This window comes from Myotis yumanensis, unplaced genomic scaffold (genome assembly GCF_028538775.1).
Source record: "Myotis yumanensis isolate MYYU_CA2020_CCGP unplaced genomic scaffold, mMyoYum1.0.hap1 SCAF_13, whole genome shotgun sequence".
In the NCBI taxonomy this organism is placed as follows: domain Eukaryota; kingdom Metazoa; phylum Chordata; class Mammalia; order Chiroptera; family Vespertilionidae; genus Myotis; species Myotis yumanensis.
This window is the reverse complement of record NW_027223764.1, coordinates 22,320,198-22,342,416: the sequence shown is the minus strand read 5'-3', so window position 1 is coordinate 22,342,416 and position 22,219 is coordinate 22,320,198. Positions and strand designations below refer to the sequence as shown.

Sequence of the window (22,219 nt, the reverse complement as noted above, 5' to 3'; positions counted from 1 at the left end):
CTGAGATCTGGGTAGACATTTAACATAGTATCTGGTGGTAAATCTGTAAAGCACATTCAACTGATGCCAACTACTATAACCATTATGAGGATTATGCTGATGTTGAGGGATGAGGCAAAGGTCAGCACAGTCATGAAGCTTTATTGTATTATTGGTTTGGGGTTTTAAGATGTTGTTACATTAAAAACAAAATCAAGGAATTTGTGGGGGGAAATATCAGTCCTAAAGAGAATACAAAGTCCTGGGCTCAAAACACAGAAGAGTTCTAACTGCAGAAACCCAACCTTGAGTCTTCAGCGCAGACAGTTCCATTGTGGTAGCACTGAAGGCAGCACAGACAAGTGCCTAACAGAAAGGCCGACTGGAGCATCACACATCTTTCCTCTTAGCTGGAATAGCATCAACTCCACAAGGAAATCTGGGTAATCCTTCAATAGGCAGTTAGTCTATCTTTGATTGATCAACAATGAAAGAATTACTACTTAATAAGCACGATGTTGGGTTAGATGAAATCTTTCAAAGCAAGGACATTTAGAAGAGAAATAAGTATAAAGACAAAAGAGAAGCACCTTTGATGGTAAAAAGACTGGGACAACCGCTCCCAGGGCAGCTCTGGCTCCCAACATCCCCAGGTTCCAGTCTGTTATTCCTCCTGAAGTCACCTGGTTACCTTCTTGGCAGACCAGGAATGAGTTTGAAAGCAACCATGCTTTTTTCCAAGTAATTTTCTCTAATATAAAAGTAATATATGTTCATCGTAGAAAGCTGGGGAAACAAATGAAGTCTCAAAGCAAACACAGTAATCCAACCACCAACGTTAACATGTTCATTTAGTGCTGCCAGTTTCTTTCTTTTTTAAGGCAATTCATTTTTAAAAAAAATATATTTTATTGATTTTTTACAGAGAGGAAGGAAGAGGGATAGAGAGTCAGAAACATCGATGAAAGAGAAACATCAATCAGCTGCCTCCTGCACACTCCCCACTGGGGATATGCCCGCAACCAAGGTACATGCCCTTGACCGGAATTGAACCTGGGACCCTTGAGTCCGCAGGCCGACGCTCTATCCACTGAGCCAAACTGGTTAGGGCGGCAATTCATTTTTATGGCAAGAATCACATCACACAATTTTCCCAAGATGCCAGATCAGAAGAATTAGAAAAAGCAGCAAAAATCCAAAAAAGCTTAAAACTGGTTGACAAAAAGGAGAGAAGTGCGCACACCCACACATACACACACACACACACACACACACACACACACACACATGCAGGTCTTGCCTCTAAGAGGCCGCTTCAACTCACCATCCAGGATGGTCACTATGGTCACCCGGATCTAAGAAGTTTAAACTTAGAAGATCAAAAAAGAACTCCACCCACTAAAACAATGCTCTTTAAGTAACAAAAAGCCTAGCATTTCAAACGAGCATTTTTTAAAACACATTTTAAAAAGCCCCAAACCAATGATGTGTTCCTTGGCACAAATCTGGGTCAGTTCCTGGTAGGGTTCCAGGATAGAATTTCAAAAGGTACTATAATTATTCTTCATGTCACTGATACCGTTCTATCAGACTCAAATAAATCAAAATCAAAATGAAAAAGAAAAACAAAACTGAACCTCTCTGGCAATACACTTGGTGCTTAGAAAACATGAGTTTCTACCAGCATCTTTTATGGTTGCCTCTTAAAACCATTTTCAATACCATTTATGCCAGAGTAACAGGAAGGGTCATTTTTGTTGACTAGTTTCAACAAATTGTACCTTCAAAGCCCTTATCTGTTTAGTGGATAGAAATCCCAGACAAGGATGTCAGTTCAGTAGGAAAGAACTTTCCTGAGAGTAGCTCCCCAACAGTGGAAAGGGTGGCTCCTTGAGAGAGCGAGCCCCTCACTACTGGAGATATGCAAGCAGAGTTGTACAAACCACGTGGCTTACAACTTTAAGAGTCAGAGTCTTCATTTCCTACAGTAGAAGTCACGAGACATTGCTCTGTTGCCTTCCCTCATTCTTCATTGATGAGAAAGAGGCTAACATCACTGGTGTGAGTTCCAGGGAAGACTTTTTCAGAACTCAGAAGTGCCATAAATAGAGGCAAAAGTCAGGAGTGGGAGTCGCTCATGAGCTTGGAGGAAACAGAGAAGCCCAGAGGAATGGCCTCTAGATTTGGACAAAGAATTCAGAGGTGTTTGTGGGTGGCTCTGGGAAACTCCGAGACTCGGAGTAGAGTCCACATGCCCCACTCTGAGAGTGAACTGCAGCAGCTTTTCTGGGAAAGATGGCACTTTTAGAACTTCATACAAATCCCCCTGGGGCCTCAGGACACAGGCATCTCTGCCACTGCCCCACAAACCCTGGACATGACCAGTCAAACATAAACAGAAGCTGTCTCCTTGAGAGTGCCCTGGAACTGAGAGTTCAAGGCCCATGCCTTCTTGGACCCCCAGGATAGCCAAGTCCAGCAGACCATGGCCATAATAAACTAGGATGCCATATTTTCTCTACACTCTACTTTTATGATAAAAGCAAAGGGTAACAAAATAAATTGATCGTGCCAAAAAACATCATCCAGGATATGCCCTGGGTCAGTCCAGATTCCGATGGACCCTTGTTTTGGTTGGACCTTTAAGCTAAAAATAACATGTGGCCCAACTCAAACCTAGAACTTAGAATTTTGGACAGACCTTAAAAATTGTGTTGGCTTCACAAAAGGCCAAAGGATGCGCATGTTACTCCATGTAAGGAAACCTTGTCCTCTAGGATAATATATGTCATGACTTTTAGAGAAGCAAGACAGGATTTTTCTTCCTTCAAAAACAAAGAGAGGTAGTACATGGAAGAGGAGGAGAAGAGGAGAACTAAATTCTCACCTTACATGGTAAGGATTCAACAGATAATGCCCAAAAGTAGCAAAACATACAAGTTATTGAAAAATGTGGAAGTAAATACCAAGAGAATTAGCTAATATTTTTAAATGACTGCCACTGGGGAGTTGGGATAGAGATGAGGGGGCAGGAGATTGTGGTGCTGAAGAACTATGCATGTGTAACTGTGAATAACACTACAAAATTTAAAAACAAGAAGAAAAAAGAGAAAATGGGCCAGGATACCTTGGATGAATATATTTTCCAACTTAAGATATAAAAAATAAATAATATTCTAGACAACTGATAGTATTCCAAAGTTGTTTCTCCATATTTTTCAACCAGAGTGTTATTTTTTAGTAACTTTTTCTGATTAAAGTAATACCATTCACTGTTTTTTTAAAAATTAGAAAATAACACCCTCTCAAAAAAAGGGGGGGGGATAATAGCTATAAAAATCACCATCCAGAGATAATCACTGGAGGTAGTTTCTTTTTATATATGTGCATATGTATATGAATATTGATAAAAACACTGAGAATGTTCTTTAACTCTTTGGACTTATCCAATGACCGTAAGGTTTTTGTTTTATTTTGAGGGGGAAGGGCTATTTTATTTTGAAGAGTATTAAATAAATTGGGCCTTTGCTTCTTATACCATAAGTAGATATCAAGATTTCATTCCATAGGGCGAGGCATATTGGGTTGTCATATTCTGACTTCATGGTGCATTTACAAAGAAAAGATAAACGCTTTTTGCATAGTGATTCTGTGATTTTCTCAGAATTCCTAGACATAAAATTACAGCAATGGGATGAAGGCTTTACTGCCAATTGGTTTCACCTCAAAGTGTGTTGTTTTCTGACTCTGTGTGCCTTGTTAGGTTCTTCCTGGGCAATTCCTCTGTGCTTCTTCTCCCCGCCCCCAACTTGTCACTGTCTTTGCTTCCCCCTCCACCCCAATATCTTGTTTCATTCCTCTCTCCCACGCCTATACCTTCTCCCTGCCACCTTCAACCTGATGCAATATGGAACCGAAGTCATACATTTATTACTTTTTGCATTTGCAGAATATAATTATTTTTAAGTTTAAAACAGGAATACAAAGCATTCTATTTATGCATTTTCTAAAGCCCATTGATTTTTAAAAACACACAAACGCACGCGCACACACACACAAACACAAAGGCAGCTACAGCCTCAGGGCCCAAGGCCTAACTAGGAAACCCTCTGAATAAGAAGAGCTCTGACTCCTGCCTGGAAACGCCAATGTAGACATGGAAGAGGCCTTGAATGGGCAAGGGGGGTGGTTCCCCAGAGGGGAAGCCAAGGAGGAGGACTAATGTCAAAGCCACTTCTCTGCTCCTGGGGCACCCAGCCCAGCATCACCCCTTGGGGTAGAGGGGAAGTGAGGAGGTCCAGAAGGCAAACCTAAAACGATCAGGGTACCCAGCTTAAGAACCACCTCCTCTCCATTCCTCTAAGAAGGACCTACCTCTTTCTCTCAACATCTAAAATGCCCGAGTCTTTTTCCACAAGAGCTTCTTTTAAAATCAGGTCACCCCCATCCTACACACACAAAATTTTTCTGTAACCCAGATGCTGGGCACATCTTAGAAGAGCTTTCTGGGTCCTGATTACTCTTTGAAGTGTAAGTGCTATCTCCCAGCCCTCAGAGATGTGCACACTTCACACGGCTGCCTTCTACAGCTCCAAGTGCCTGATAAAAAGTACTGACCAGACACAATCCTAGGTCTGCCACAGGAGGCCTCCCACGTAGAGCTCGCACACCTGATCCAGCAATCCAGCCGGCAGGGAATCTACCTATCGCCTCATCACCCAGCCCTCACTGCCCATTTTAGCCATAGGCTCCTGGAGGGATCCTTCCCGTTAGATGCCTGAGGTCGGCACACATGGTACTGCATCTGCTGCACATCCCTGAGTCCATGTCAAAAAAGGAATATGATCCAATGACAGGCTCGTACTTCAGGAACTTATACTCGTTCTTAACTACCCCTGCATTCTTCTTGATAACTGTTCCCAAGTCATCTCCTTGTGAGGACACATGAAATTAAGAAAGCAAGAAAAAAAGAAAGAGAAATGGAAGCACAAATGAGGCAGTTCTGCTTTTCCCAAGGATCTCCTCAAGAAAATCAGGCAACAGTTCCAGTTCTGAGAAATAAACCATGACGTTCCTAAATAGTCCATTTTCTACAAATGATGTCGGCAACTGGGGGAGGTGGGGTGGAGGGGCAAACAGAAGGACCAGTTCTCATCAAAGAGCAGAAGATGAGTCAAGTTTTTATACAGTGGCAAATGTTCCTTTTGGACTTGCTTCAAACCTGTGTGTGGGCTCATTCTCTGAAATAAACAGAATTCTCTTGTATAACAGAGGTTATGAGATGATTAAGAGGGTGAGGATCCCAATGGAAAAGAAATCCCCCACAAATCACCTTTGATAAATGAAATCCCCCACAAATCACCTTTGATAAATAAGATCAGCTCTTCTGCCTGCACTGGGTCTTGACTCTGCAAAGCCTGACCAGCGACACAGAGCCATCAAAGGGTCCACGTACCCCAGAGGGAAGGGCATATGCTCCCGTTTAAGTTCAACAAAGACCTGAACCGGGGCAGCTTTTAAGATCATTGATATGCCCTGTCCCACCCAGCAAAGAGCTGGAATGCCAATCCTGGCTTCAATCGGCTCCCAGACGCCACCAAGGGAGGCACAATGTCCTGAACAGCAGTTGGCCAAACACGTGTGAGGGAGCTGCAGCTGCTGAGCTTTCATGTTTACCAGGAAGAATGAGTGTTGATTTTGCAGATTTTTGATAATGTTTTCACAGCCAGTGTTATTCCCAACCCATTTTAAAATGCAATCTGAACAACACCCCTTTCCTCATCAGCCTCCTTGAACTGAAATGGTTCCATCAACCTCAGTTCTGGAAGCCCTTTTCCACTGACCACACCTCAGTTTGGCCAAGTGGAAGAGCAGAAGGGAACCAGGCTCTCTGCAATGGCAGGGCAGGGAGAGGAATATTAAATTCACACACGGGACTTGGGCTTAGGACCCTGGCCCCCAGCAGCTGCATGATCTCCGTGGCCCAGCTAGGATCACCTGGGAAGGACTCTCGCAGCTCTAACCGTCTCTGGGTCTGTGGCTGTACTGACTGATTCCACGTTCTTGCTTTAAACTTAGCTATCCAATTGCAGTATGTCACAAAAATTTAAAAGGACTAGAATGAACTAAGAAGTTACTTTAGACTGAGAGCGAAGAATGGGCAAAACAACCGGCCACCTTACCGGAGGGATCTGGTGTGTCACCACAGAAAGGGCCCAGTCTAGAAAGGGCCATTTACAAAATGCTGAGCGTCTGCCCAGGCCCTTTTGAAAAACTGGATTCTTGAGTTGTTTCCTGATTTCTTTTTTCCCCACAATCTCAAATACTGACTATTATGTAGAAAAAAAAGAAACATTTAAAGGGACAAATATATCTTCGGGAGACACAGGAAGAATGCTGTTTGAAGCAAGGGCCTTTTCTCTCTCACACACAACCTCATACACATACTCAACTAGGCTTATGAGTAATCCACTGCCATGGCTGATGCCCAGCTAACTCTGCCGTAGCCAGCAGTCTCTGCCAAGCAGTGATGCTGCAGAATAGTTGTTTGACCAGCTCCCTTCCTGAGGCTGGTCTATTTTGGTTAAAACTTGGGCTTCAGATAGGGCTCAGACATGCCTAGGGCTCCCTCCTCAGAAGTACTGTTTGATGATGGTCATCCTCCAGGGTCTGTACTAAAAATGACACTGTGAAGAACAAGCCAATTTAGACCCTTATTGCCATGGCTTTGAGATCTGTGCAGGGATCAAGCTGTAGCCAGCCCAAAAGCATCATGGTGAATCTAACTAGCCTACTAGTGATTTCCTGCCTGCATGTCCAGCACACCATGTAGACATCATAACTTCCATGATGCTTGCAACGTAATTTCAGCGATAAAAATCAGCCCTCAGTGAGCCCTGGCCAGGTGGCTCAGTTGGTTAGAGCGTCGTCCCATACACCAAAAGGTTGCAGGTTCAGTCCCCGGTCAGGGCATGTACAGGAAGCAACTGATCACTGTATTTCTCTCATCTCTCTCTCTCCCTCTCCCTCTTCCTCTCCTCCTCTCTCCCTCTCTCCTTTCCTCCCTCTAAACATATCCTCAGGTGAGGATTCAAAAAAAAATCAGCCCAGTGAAAGCTAATCAGACAGCCATATAAAGCAAAAGGGGAATAAATTTTTTTTAACCCATCATCAGTCACAAGAAGTTGTGAGACTGAATCTAGTGAGGGCTACAAAGGTCACCCAGACTTTGCACTGGACCCTGGGGCAGGAGGAAAGTTTGTGTAAGCAGAATATGATAAAAGACCTCCTTAGTGATCATAATGCAAAGCCTGATGCTTTCTTCTCAGAGAAATCAATGGCCAGGCCATCTGTTGGACCAAGAAAGCAACCATTAACAAACCCCTCCTCTTCCAGCCCACAGCTTTGTGTCTCTGGCATGGATTACAGACTCGAAGGTGGTAAACGCTAAGGACAGATGTCCAAGAGGAGCTTCTGGAGTAAAAATACCCACCACATGTTGGCAGACTGAAAAGCAAGTCAAGTTCTCTTTAATTTTCTCCCTAAGTGTGGTTCTCAGATCCCTGCATCAACATCCCTGGAATCTTTCCAGACCTGAGAAGTCAAAATTTTTGAGGGTGTGGCCAGGGAATCTGCGTTTTTAACAAGCCACTCAATATGACCCCGAAAGTATAAAAAGTGCTGCTAGCTTGCTCCAGCCTGTCCTCTTCCAAAATGGAGGTAATTAAAAAAAAGGCTGGGTGTCTCAGTTAAGAAAGAAAATTAAGTGGGAACCACACATGTGGTGGAGGGCATGGCTGGAGCAATTAGTGGGAAATCTCTTAGGGTGAGAAAGAAAATATGATGATGAGCCACTTAGCCGCACAGGGAAACCTTGCCTCCACTGCAACCTTGGAAGATCAAAAGAAAGAAGGTGATTTCTTTCCAGGAACAAAAGAGGGCTTGAGTTTCGGTGGATCTGGGCCAGGCTGAAGAATGGAAGAGTTCACCAGTGTGGATGGGACTGTCCAAGTTTGGCCCAAAGCACCCTGCAAGTGGTACCTTCTTCCCACACACCACAGGCCTGGTGACCAGCAGAGACCAACCCAAATCCTAATGGAACTAAGGAGATGGTGACGCCGCTCCACCCCACATCGGACATCACAGCCACTGACCCAGAGTGGCCAATGCCCATTAGCTCTGTCTGGCTACAACATGGCCCTGAACTGGCATCTACACTCCTCCAAGGGTCAGTAGGTTCACCTGTCACTCTCTAGGCCTGAGGCAGTAGCAGGCTAAGCGGCTCCAGATCTAAGTGGTGTATGCCAGTTCTCAAAGTGTGGTCACCAGCCCAACAGCATCAGTATCATGTAGGTTATTAGAAATGCAAATTCTCTGGCCCCACTCTAAAGCTACTGAATCAAATTCTGCATGAGAGGCCCAGCAATCTGTGGCTTAACGAGCTCTCTAAGTCATTCAGATGCAGCGAAAGTTTGAGAACCAGTGTGTTAACACTATTAATAATATGAACCATAATGATAAAACAACAAAAAAATGGTATCTATTTACATAGGCTTATAAAAGACTTTGAATGTATTACCTTAGGGATACCCTCTTCTAATCCGAAGGTCCAATAACTCACTGGAATCTCATAGCAATGGTGAGTGATTCTGTAGGTAAAGAGATTGAGGCTCAGAGGAATGAAGTGACTGACACATTACCCCCATCCAGAACCCACTCATTGACAAACCATAGATAAGTCACTGAGACTTTGAGTAAATGAGTTATCAGCCCACACCAATTTCTTTCCCCGCAGCCCAAGGGGATACTGTTGGCAGCAGAAACTAACATTTTTATCTGGCCCATTGTTACTCACCTCAAATGACTATTTCTAAGAGCATCCTCCAATAATTCTGGATTTGAACTGAAAAAGCAATTTTAAAACCACTGCAAGACAGATTCACTTAGACTTCATGCTGAACTGACACAGACAGCCATCCTCAACTGATAAGAAGGCCATGTGCCAAAAGTGCATGTGTAAGTCTGAGGGCTGGAACTCAGGCTGCATTTTCCCACGGCCACAACATGGAGCTGGTGGGTGGATCCCCAGATCAAGCCACCTCAAGTCCCTCTGTAAGAGGGGGAGGCAGAAGGGCACGGGTAGCTTTGACTGTGAGACCAAAAGTTCAAATCCCAGCTTTCCCATCATTAACCAACATGAGAGAAAGCACAAGTCACTTCTTTCAGACCCTCAGTTTTTTCATCTGTAAAGTATAATACCTTGAGAGGATTAAATGACAATGTACGTATAGTGCCTGCCACACAGCAGACATTCAACAAATAGTTGCAATTTATGTTGTTTAACTCCTAAAACAGTCGTCCTACTATATTTTTGCCATGAAAACAATGCAATTAGAAAAAGCAAACAGCCTGGCAGTGTGGCTCAATGGTTGAGCATCAACCCATGCACCAGAGGGGGTCACAGTTCCATTCCCAGTCAGGGCACATGCCCAGGTTGCAGGCTCAATCCCCACTAGGGGGTATCGAGGAGGCAGCCGATAAATGATTCTCTCTCATCATTGATGTTTCTATCCCTCTCTCCCTCTCCCTTCCTCTCTCTGAAATCAATTTAAAAAAAACATTAACAAAATTTTTTAAATGCAAACATTTGAAATGATAAGAGGATTAACTGTAGAAGGATCAACTACCTCCTAAAAGACCAATGAAAAAGAGGGAGGATGGCAGACTTCGCGGGCAGCACAAAAGGTCAGGTCACCCGTTCCCCTGCCCATTTGCCTCCTTTTAGCTCTCAGCTCAATTTTGGGGGCAATCTTCCTTGTCCTCCAAGACTGGGTCAGATCTCTTTAGTATACGCTCCAATGGCCCCAAGTACTTCCTACTCATAGCCTTACAATGATTATATAATTAACTCTTATATCTTTAAAGTCTATGTTCACAACCCCATTAGCTCCATGGAGTCAAGACCCAGGTCTCTTTCTGCTCACCAATATCTTTCCCTGGTACTTTGCCCTGTGTCTGGAACACAGTAGGCATGCAAATATTTGGAGAATGAGTCATACCAGGACAGCTGGGCAGGGATGAGTAATGGGAAGAAGAGGTTGTGTGCAGCTGGCTGTGTGTATGTGTAGATAACTCATAAGTTGGAGGTCTATGACTCAGGATAGCCTAGACAAGCTTACAACTCCTTCTGCCCCAGGAAAATCAATCTGCCTCAGCTTTATCACTCAGCCAATAAAGGCTGATTATTAAACCTACAGGCATCCTCTTCCAAAGGTTGCCCATCCCCAAGGCCTCAGTCTGCTCACAGGGCATGTGCGGGATGAAGTGATGAGGGTGCAGGAGTCCAGGCAGTTCTCCCTGCCTCACTGTCAGTTAAAGAGGAGGGAAAACTCCAGCGCCACCCCAGCTGGAACTCTGAAGCAAGGTGTGGGAAATGCTGCTCACCCTGCACTTTACTGAGTGTCTATGTATATCAAGGAACAGTCTGAGACAATCCTCAAAACCCAATGAGGTGAGTATGTTTCCCATTCTACAGATGAGAAGACAGAGGCTCAGGAAATCAGGAACACACTGATGATCACATTTGTAAGCAGAGCCAGAACTGGAATCCAAATTAGTCAGATTGCACAGTATGTGTGCTCTTGGCCATATTAAACTACCTCTCCCCATAGGGTATAAGTTTCTTCAGGCTGAAGATGCACAGGTCTTGATGAGCCAATGCAGTGGTGAGAGGATTCTAGTCCAGGTTCTTCCACTACTATGGGACCCAGGGTAAGTCATGTTTACTTCCCTGGGCCCAGGAAGACTTCTCCCCCAGTAATGTAGAAGGGTGGACCAGATGACCGTTAAGAGAGAAGATCCAGTGCTGCTCAGCACATGAAATCACCTGCCAGTCAAACCTACCATTAAATCATATCTGGCCGGCCAGTGTGGCTCAGTAGTTGAGCATAGACCTATGAACCAGGAGGTCACAGTTTGATTCCTGGTCAGGGCACATGCCCGGGTTGTGGGCACAGGAGGAGGTATGCAGGAAGCAGCCAATCAATGATTCTGTCTCATTATTGATGTTTCTCTCTCTCTCTCTCCCTTCCTCTCTGAAATCAATAAAAATATATATATTTTAAAAATCACATCAGCCTGGTCCTCACCTGGACTCCATTATAGGCTGCTCAGCTCTCCCTCACCTTGAGTGGAGGACTACCAGAGACTGAGCTTTCTGATAGAAAAAAAAGGAACAGAGGCCACTGACTTTTCTACCAAACCCTCTGAAAAAGGCTTGGAATGAACCAAGGATAAGCAACAAGGGAAATGAGGCTGTTTACCATACATTTAATTAAGGTGAACCTCCCTTCCTGCTGCAGGAAATTGAAAGAAGATCATATGCTGTGAAAAAGCAGCTGTCTCCCTCCAAGTTTCCCTTGGGCTCATGCCCACCAGCAGTCTCCTATGCAGCACCAGCTCCCTCTGGGAGGGTTTAACATATACCCAAAACTGTCCTGGCTGTTTTGGCTCAGTGGATGGAGCGTCAGTCTGTGGACTGAGGGGTCCCTGGTTCGATTCCGGTCAAGGGCACATGCCCGGGTTGCAGGTGCGATCCCCAGTAGGGGGCATGCAGGAGGCAGCCAATCAATGGTTCTCTCTCTTCACTGATGTTTCTAGCTCTCTCTCCCTTCCTTTCTGAAATCACTAAAAATATATAAAAATAATAAAAAACTAAAAAAACATATACCCAAGACCAACTGCAGGAATGGCCTTCAGAGGTCAGGGCCACTGTCCCAGAAACAGTCTCTCCCTAGAGTCGGTCTCTGCACTGCTGTACAGAGCAATTTGGAATTTACAGCCTCTTCTGCAAAGCCTTACAAGGTCAAAAATGTTCACGTTGTATCTATCACTCCTATGATGAAAAGGCTATGGAACAGCACAGACTACATGGCCAATACAAGGACAATTCAGAAGCCAAAACTCACTGGCCAAACCACAGAGTCAGCAATGGCACAGCAGTAGCCAGGAGCCCGGCTGGCCAGGCCTCAGCAGCACTTGGGCCTGCGTTGCCACCCCCCGCCCCCCATGAAAGTGACCGCCTCCTGCCAGTCCCGCCAAGAGTGAACACAGTCACCCCAGCCCCAAAATAGGAGTCACAAAGAGTTGACCTCCACTTTCGGGAAGGTTGCTGACCCCTGAGCTATCACCCTCTTTGTAAAACCCATACTGACTTTTACATGCATGGCAAGGCATAGGGGAAGTGGCCAAAGATATTTTGCAAAATGTTCAGTAAAATAAAGCCTAAACTATGAGGAGAAGAGGGAGTAGAGAAGGAAACATCCCCTTCTTTACCACAAGCCCAGATACACTAAGTCTAGCAACAAATAGGGGTAGGAAAGTGGAAAGAAACAAGGGAAATAGAGCAAAAAGAAAAGAAGAAAAAGAAAAATACAGAGAAGCGAATGGTGTTAAAGAGGAAGCCAATGTCAAGTTGCCCCACCTGACCCAGCCTCAGTAGCCTTGGTCTTGCTCCCCCAGCCCTACTACTGTTCAAGAGGGAGGTCTGCGATTCCACCCTAAACATCAAACATCAAAGACATAACAACCCTAGCAAACCAACTGTACTACGTCAGCACCCAATCTCCTACAAAATAAGAAAAGCAAACAGGCAAAAGTCGAATGGACCCACCACCAAGTCAGATACCAGATACAAGGTTTGAAGACATTTCTGACTTCTAGAATATACTTAGGCAAACAAATCCTTTCAAATTAAATGATAAAATATACATTTATCAAATAGAAACTTTTAAGTTTTTAAAAAATAACAGATGCATTGTGCTTGCGTGAAAGGGCATGAAAAACTATCAGGATTTTGCAATAAATACTGGAAGGCTTAAGAGAGTATAGTAAGACTGAGGACAGATCTAATCTAATAGACGTAAAGCTACGGTTCTACAAATTGGGGGAAAGAGTAATAGGCAGATAACGGAGATCAATAGATTTTCACCCTGTAAGATGTGTTAAAAATGAACATTTCTACAAAAAGATATTTAAAGTGGTGTCTATTATTAATTTGAATGCCACCTACCCAACTGTTCTGATATTAAAAAGACACAAACACAAAAGATGGTTCCAGTTCTTTCTATGCCCTGAATCTGATGTAATTACGACCGAGGGTCCTGCACTGGATGCTGAGATAAAGAGTGTTTATTAAGCACCTACTATGTGCTAGACCTCAGAGCTCAGGTCCCCCTTTTGCCTGACCCCTTGTCCTCCCAGCTCCCAAACAGCTGTGACAGGTTAGGAACGGAGAAAGAGGACCGAAGGTAACGCCATGCCTTCAGATTCAGCTGGTAGTTAACAGCAGGCAGAGGTGAACAGCATACAGAGAGAGCTTCGTGCTCCACATCAGGAATATGTCAGCCCTAATTTAGAGATGACTTTTTCATCTTAAGAGGCAGACAAATGTAGACTGATTAACTTTTTCATCATCCTTTCTCTGGTGGCTGCTGAGCCAATCTTCCAACCCTTCAGGTCCTTCTGATTGAGGACAGAACTTCCTCCCTAATGTTATCTTGTTTCTGGTCACCAGTAAGACTGATCTGGAATTCAGCAGGACCTCAGAGTCATAGGAAAGTGAAAACTGGGGCTGTCCTGAAAACGGGAGGAAATCACATCACTACCTTCAAGAAGACAAATTTTCCAGGCCCTCATAAAGCTCAGAGCCAGGTCCCAGGGTGGTTACAGGTTAGAGACAGGAAGGGTGAGAAAGCTTTCACACAGTCTCAAACCCAACCCAGTGGGACCTCCTTCTTTCTCTTTTCTTCTTCCCTGTTGCTAAGTATTCCCCTTTTCTAGTCAACACATTTCTTGAACCCTTACTTTAACATATGCATGTTTCCTAACATAGCCTTTATCAACACAATGCAACTGTACACAGGACCTGACATTTCATAAAGCCTGCCCTTCGGGGATCTTGTAGAAAGTCTTCTGTGAAAAACAATCTCTGAAATGAAATTTCCCCAATGACCCAAACTCCACCAACTTCACATCAATCTTCAGAATCATGGGTGTGCCTGAACGGCATGACCAGCAGTTGAGTGTCGACCATATGCCCCAGGAGGTCAGGGCATATGCCCAGGTTGCTGGCTCGATCCCCCATCAGGGGCTTGCAGGAGGCAGGTAGGTGATCAATGATTCTCTCTCACCATTGATGTTTCTCTCTCTCTCTCCCTCTCGGAAATCAATTTTAAAAAAAGAATCATGGGTGCAAAGTACCAATAATGAATGCAAGGCCAGAGTTCTCTCTGCACAACCACATGTGAGACACACATGAGCCGATGTATCAGGCTGGCACTGTCAGTCCAGTAGTAACAATGAGGGACAGCCACAATGATGTACTGAGCACCTGCTCATGGGTCCGGGCTTCCGTACATCACCTGGTTCAATCCTTACAATTGTGAGGTCAATTTTATCATCCCAATTTAACAGAGGGGGAAAGCTGAGCTCAAAGACCTTACCTGCAGTTATACAGCAAGTAAGAAGCAAAGACAAAATCTGAACTCGGGGCAGCCCAACAACTCTTCTCTCCTGGTGGTGGAGAGTCAGACAGGACTCACTGCCTGCAGCACATGGGGCAAGACCCTTCCCAATGCTAGTGCCCCTCCATCCTGTGTACGGGCATGGCGGTGAAAATGAATGTTGGGGTGAGAAATTTGTGTACCAGAAATATCAGGGGGAATGGTGGCAGTAAATACGTGTTTGTTTTTCATTATTTAAGTGAGGGAAGGGAAGAATCTGTATGTAAATATTTTCTCCATGCACCCAATAATGTCACTGTCCTCCCAAAGCATTATCTCAAGTTCTGCACTTGAACATTTGCAAGTGGCTCGCGCTATGTAAAAGACTGCAGGCCAGAGAAGCAAGGTCTGGCCTGATCAGGCTGGCTTGCAAAGAAGCAATCTGTACTGTTTATTCAAGTTACATCCAAGATTTGTCTAGAACTTTCAGATTTCACAGATAACACCAGATGACTCCCAGGGATCGGGGCTATCAGAGGATTATTAGCTTCTCTACTTTGTCCTCAGATACCACTGATGGCAATGCCAGGGGTGCATGGGCACTGCCGGTCTGGCTCCGAGCTCCCGGCTCTGCAGCAAACCTGCAGCCAAGCTCTGCAACCCTGAGTTACTGCAGACCAACCGGGGCACATGTGTGTGATGTTAAGAAAAATACTAACAAGAGGAAATATAGTTCCATTTGAAAAACCAGAGAAAATAAAACCACATTCACCAATAATTCTACCACGGTATTATTTGGGGACATTTCCTTGCAGATTTTTTCATGTACATTTAGCAAGGTTGTGACTGTAGCTTACATACAACTCCGTTTCCTGTTCCTCCAACAACTACTTCTGCTTTATCAAGGGTCACCTGCTCTATGCAGCCTTTCCCAGCCATCCCCTTGCCCAGGTGAAACGCACTCTTTCGTCCTCTCTGCGTCCACTATCCTCTGAATCATGCTCCTTTGAAACTTTACTGATGCGCCTAAACATCACGCTCCCCTTATAGACCTCAGTCCTTCCAAAGCCGTCCGACTGTAAACTTAGATTATTTTTCACATAGTTGGCAGAAACGACACCAAAATGTTAACAGTGGCCAAGTTGGAGTGGCGCACCATGACTGGTTTGTTTTAGCATTCCTTCGACTTTTGATGTGGTTCCAAATTTTCTTTAGACAACATATAATTCTTTCACGCATATTTAACTGACTATGAACATTTCTTAGAACTGTGATTGATCAACTTCAAAATCACATAAAGGAGGAAGGGGGTCTGACAGCATGAGACAGGTCCCCGTTTTAAAGTAGGAAAGTGGGCAACCCTGACATCTCCAAATAAAAAAGCCCTGATAACAACAAATCCTGGCAAAATTATAAAACAAATGGTTTGGGGGACATTTGGAAAAGAATGGGAACATTGGGAAAAAGCAATGTGGGTACACGATGACCAAGTCATGGCAAAAAGCAACCAGTTGTTTCTTGCTGTGATTACCAAGTTGGCAGACCAGGTGGCATGTGAGAGAGAAAAGGCATCTGGATTTCAGCAAAGCAACTAAAAAAATCTCCAGTGATTCCCTGAGTTAAATTAGTGACACAGAGTCAGCCTGTACTAGCGTACAACTATCTGGCCCGTTGAACGACTACCCACACAGAATGTACATCACTGCCTCCTGTGGGCCACAACTATACTTTGTACATATCCCTCTCGGCACGTATTAAACCTGACTGAGCTCCTAGTCTGTCTTCCTTCTAGACCTGGGGTCAGCACCCTATGGCCCACAGGCCACATCTAGCCCCCCAACTGTTTTTGTTACATTTCACTGGAAGAACCATGCCATTTATTTACATGTCCATGGCTATGTTGGCATTACCAGGGCAGAGTTGGGTATTTACAACAGAGATCAACCCACAAAGCTAAAACTATTTCCTATCTGGCCCTTTAGAGAAAAGTTCTCCCACCCCTATACCAGACAATCATCCTTTTTCAGGCAGGAAGGTTGTCTCATTCCTCCATGTACCCTCAGCACCAGCACATGCCTGGCACATAGCAGGCGCACATTAAACATCTGCGCACACTGATGTCATTGATGGCTTGATGACAAGGTAGAGAAAGGTTCAATTCTTCACCACAACCTGTCCAATGGTCTTAACAATGACTTGACTGAAGAGAGACACAGGAGTCAGGCTCATCAAACCCCCAGGCGGCACCAGACTGGGAAGAGGAGCTAATACTATAGATGACAGAATCAGGATGCAAATGCTCCCGACAACCTAATTCTGGGCCAAACACAAAGCTGGTTGTGCAAGTCCAGGCTGGGGGCAGTTCTAAACTTCCTCGAGTCCATCAGACCTGCCCTGGCTGCCATTCACGGGAAACAGAGCTGGGTACTGTCATTGACCACAGGTTCATCGGAGCCTACAGGCCAAGAGTAATGCAATCTTCAATGGCATCAAAAGTAGGACGGTGTCCAAATCCCAGAAAAACGGTAATACTCCCACTGCACCTCACAGCGGTCGGGCCACAAGTGGAGGATTCAGCTCAGGACACCACAGTTTTTTTAAGTAAATTTCTTAAATGGGTTTATTTAAAAAGCACCCAGTGGTTTATAGTGAAAAGTTCCTATTCCACCCAGTCTCCTCCTCAAAGGCAAACAATATGACCCATTTCTTTTGTGCCCTTACACAGGTTCTATATGTATATACAGTCAAATAAACATGTGGTCCTCTCCTCTTTTTGCTCAAATGGTAGCACATCACATATGCAGTTCCACACTGTACTTTTTTCATATGAGAAATAGATCCTAGAGGCCCACAACAGTACTAGAAGAGCAGCCTCGTTCTTTCCCGTGGCCGCACAGGGGCCGACTGCAGGGAGATGCTAGACTGATGAGCACTGAGGTTACTCCAGTCTTTTGCTCCTACAAGCAATGTTGTAAGGAATAAACATACATCATTTCTCACCTGTGGAGGTATATCTGTAGGACAAAGTCCAAGAACTGGAATTACAAGCAAATGCATTTGTAATTTTGATGGATGTTGGCTTTTTGTTTGTTTTTTTAGATATATTTATATTGATTTCAGAGAAGAAGGGAGAGGGAGAGAGAGATAGAAACATCAATGATGAGAGAGAATCATCAGTTCGCTGCCTCCCACACACCTCCCACTGGGGATCAATCCTGCAACCCGGACATGTACCCTGACCTCCCGGTTCATAGGCCGATGCTCAACCACTAAGCCACACCAGTTGGGCAAGACCTTGGTTTTTAAAGAAAGTCATGGAGTTTCCCAAAAGAGGGGACTGGAAATTATTTAAAGAGGTAAAGGGGCTTAGGGTGGGGAAAAAAGAGGGCTGAGAGAAGAGATGAGCACCATCAGCTTCAAATACCTACAGCTACCACCAGTATGTTCAGTCCTACTTCATTCACCACGTGCTGGACACATCCTCAGAGATTTGCACACATATCCCACTTCACTGTTATGACAACCCTGAGGGATGGGCATTTTTATCTTCATTATGCAGATAAGGACTCTAAAGCCAGAGTCCTCCAGCCAAATTCCACTGAGCTGATAAGGGGCAGAGCCGGGACTCAACCCAAACTGGGTAACTCCACCATATGAGCTCCTCACTGTCACAACCCTGGGTCCCTCCAGCCCTGGCTGCACAGAATGGCCTGGGAGGCTTCTGCACAGACCCCACCTCAGATTCTCATCGGCCTTGTCAGGGCACAGCAGGCACAGGTTTAAAAGCCCCCCTCTCCAGTGACTCCAATGTGCAGCCATGACTGAGAACTCTTGCTGTAGTCTACACACGGCACAGTTCTCCAAGCAGGGAAGGCATCAGTCACCTGGAGCCCTGGGCAAACCGTGTCCAGGCCTCACCCATGAGTTCCTGAGTCAGCACCTCTGGGTGGTGCTGGGGAATTCACATTTCTAGCACGTTCCCAGGTGATGCTGCTGACCTGGGGACCACACTTTGAGAACTCTGCTCTGGAAACAAGAGCTAGTACTACTCTTAGTAATATACAGCAATTAACATTTTATAAGGTACATCACTCCCAATGAACTTTCACTGCTTTGAAAAGTCTAATTGAGATAATGTCCTCTAGAAAATGAAGTGAAAACAGATAATCAAGTGTCTTAGCCAAGTTCATACAGTGTGCAAGTGGTACAAAACCTTCATTTCTTTTTTATTTCTTTCTATTTTAGTAATTTTCTTTGGCTTGCACTCAGGTTTTCTGACATCCAGTTCAATGTTCCTTCCAGTGCACAAACCCCAGGCTCTAAGTTCCAGGAGGCAGGAACCTTGTCTATCTTGTTTTCTCTTATTCCTCCTGAACCTAAAACATAGTTGGTACTCAACACATATGCTTGAATGAACGAATGAATCATGGTATAAATATAGTGAGACATGGGTCCTGAAGAAGAAAATTATAAGACAGGTTGATTGTACCTCATATTAAAGAATTCTAATAATTAGAAACATTCAAAAATAACATGAAGTGCCTCAGTAAATAGTGAGCTCCCTGTCCTTGGAGAGACACCAGCAAAAGCCAAACAGCCAAGTGACAGCCAAGTGACAGAAATGTCACAAAGCAACTATGCACTCCAAGGTGACCTCCACCCCTTCTAACAGCATTTACAAAGATACATTTTAATTCACGTGTATTCCGGCAGACAGGAAGTACTCCATAAATCCTTCTTGGATGATTAGTCAACTGGTCTGCCAATAGCTTCAGTATGTAAACTTAGACTCATTACTTCACTCCCATGCCTCAGTTTCCCTGGACACAAAATGAAGGGGTTTGCTAATCAAGCTCTGGGGATTCTCTAACAAAAGGACTTGCACATAATGACCAACTAACAGATGTAGCAAAGTACTTGAAATGCACACAACATCTGTCCTTTCTCCTCTCTATCATTCTGCACTGCAACTAACCCTGCATCCAACGGATATTTCCATGAATATTAAACTTAAGGAAGAACCAAGGGCAAAGTCAAATTCACACTGATCAGATTTCTGAATGCCAGGCCTTTACCAGTTTAATTACCAGCCTATCTCTCTTTTTTTAATCCATGCTCCCAATAGCCACATGTTGGGCACCCACTATAGATGGAGGATTGGGAAACAGAGGCAAGGATCACGCCCAGCCCTGCCTTCTTTCTCCCACCTGAGTAATATCCAAGGGTTCATCAGAGTTTACTAGTGTAGAATTCTGTGTTTACAGATTGATTTCCATCAAGGAAACCACAACACAGACTAACAGAACCATAAGTGAACCAAAACCAGAGGAGTATTCTCAATTCTTATGATCTTAGATACTAGGTGCAAGGTTTCATCTTTATAACGGGCAAGAATGCCCTCACCTGGGACCTGAATGGTATGAAGGGGTCCAGCTGAGAGAGGTTCTTAGGAAACAGCTTCTCCACATCACTGGCTCTGTGGAGTCTTAGGGGCCACCAGGAGATTTCTGAGGGGAAAGGACAATAAACTGGAGCAACTCCCAGGCAGCTATAAAGCCCTATAAAGCCAATTACTAACTTGAGCATTAAAAACTGTTTTCAGACCTTCAAAAAATGAGAACACATGCAGCAGCTATTGAAACAGTGTGAGCCTCCCTTAGTAACCTCACAAAGATGATCTGAGGGGAACCGGAGTGGAGATGCCGTTTGTGAAAGAGAAGATGAAACCTTGGCTTCAGTTCGACAAGGCAAATGACCTCGTCAGAATGCAGGAGGTCAGTGAGAAGGGCCGGGGCCAGGGAAGCCAGTCAAACACTGCAGAGCCAGAGCTGCAAAGCTGAGACGGGTGTTTGTTGTAACGATTCAGCTCCTAAACAGATTCTGACAGCCACATTCAGGTGCCTGGCGGCAAGGCTTTTCTTCCTTAAGGGATCTCAAACCCGCCTGTGAACAGCTCACAAGCATAGCTGCCCAGAGTCGGGACACCTCGACCAGGAGCAGCGTGCTGCAGGCGCCATTGCAAGGGGAAAACATCAGGAAACTAACGTTTTGTTTTTCCAGTTCCTGTGCACCTATCTATGGCTGAGGAGTTCAGAGCTGAAAGGATTAGGCTGAAATAATGTAGTCCAGGTGTGACAAGACTCTAAGGTGTCTAGGAATCACCTGGAGTGCCTGTTAATGCAGACTCCCAGGCCCCACTCCCAAGCATCTGGTGTGTGAATGAGGCGGAGCTACCGCACAAGGACTTCCGCACACCATGGCATTCTTTTTTTTATATATATATTTTTTATTGATTTCAGAGAGGAAGGGAGAAGGAGAGAGAGATAGAAACATCAATGATGACAGAATTATTGATGGCTGCTTCCTGCACACCCTCTCCTGGGGATTGACCCTGCAACCAGGCATGTGCCCTGACTGGAAATCGAACCATGACCTCCTGGTTCATAGGTAGATGCTTAATCACTGAGCCACCCTGGCGGAGCACCATACCATTCTAAAGTAGGTGGTCCCTAGACTGCTGTTTGAGAAACAATGACCTGGTCCAACAGCCCTTTTATTTCATAAGTGAGAAAAATAAAATCCAGAGAGGTGAAATGCCTTGCCCAAGTCCAACTTCCTAAGCCCAGGAAGAAGAAATCAAAGTATAAACAAATGTCAGAGTATAATCCAAATTGTTGAAGGGCATGGCCAACGCCAAGGGCAGCAGGCAGCAAGCTAACTTCTTAAACAGAGCCTCTCACCAATGCAAACATCTGCAAGAAAGAACCTTCCAGCCCTAACCGGTTTGGCTCAGTGGACAGAGCGTCAGCCTGTGGACTCAAGGGTCCCAGGTTCCATTCCGGTCAAGGGCATGTACCTTGGTTTCGGGCACATCCCCAGTAGCGAGTGTGCAGGAGGCAGCTGATCGATGTCTCTCTCTCTCATCGATGTTTCTAACTCTCTATCCCTCTCCCTTCCTCTCTGTAAAAAATCAATAAAACATATTTTTAAAAATTAAAAAGAAAAGAAAGAACCTTCCTGAGTGGAAGACTGAATAGCAAATGCCAATACCTAAGTTAAGCAGGGCCCCTATGTTTCCACAGGACTCTGTCCACACTCCAATCATACTGTCACCTCCACGGTCATTTCCTATTCACCGCTGACTGTGAGCACCTGCAGGCAGGAGTCCCATCCATCCCTGCATCACCGCCAGCACACAGCAGGCATCCATGAACTTTTCGTATTGTCAGATGAAAGCTATTACCGCCCTCTGCCTGGAATCCCTTCCAAGAGGCTGGTCCACCTGGCCCATTTCTCTCCCAGCCTTCCAGCCCCAGCTCAGGTGTCACCCTCTCTGAGAAATAACTACCCCTCCCCCACCACACGCAATCAAGTGTTCCCTCCTCCCTCTCCCAGAGAACCCTGTACATACCTGTTAGCACTTATCACACAGCTTTATAATGGTTCTGTTTACCTACAAGACTCCTCCTTGAAGGTAATGATTTTGGTCTTTGAAACCTCAGTACCAAGCTCAGCTTGCCATGCAAAAATGGCTCAAGAAATTTTTGATAAATGGGAGGATGGGGGGTGGTGTAGGAAGGATGGAAAGGAGAAACTTATTTTAAATATCTTTCTACAGACTCAAAACTCTAAAGTTGCAGATGTACTTCACTGGGGGGAAATTCCCTATTATTTCCTCTGTTCATAAAGTCTCTCTCCAAAGTCACTGTGATCAGGGGTGTGTTGTCTACAGCTGGAAA

The 22,219-nt window shown here is 44.8% G+C and overlaps 1 protein-coding gene across 40 annotated transcripts in view; it reads right to left on the bottom strand.

Moving 5' to 3' along the window:
- The window catches only part of SORBS1 (sorbin and SH3 domain containing 1), a 217,758-nt gene that overhangs the window by 170,553 nt on the left and 24,986 nt on the right, over nucleotides 1–22,219 (bottom strand). For all 40 annotated transcript variants that reach the window (XM_070432648.1, XM_070432621.1, XM_070432622.1 and 37 more), the window contains exon 2: nucleotides 8,558–8,627. The gene's annotated coding sequence lies outside the window, so the exon portion shown is untranslated. The remainder of the gene's footprint in view (nucleotides 1–8,557; nucleotides 8,628–22,219) is intronic.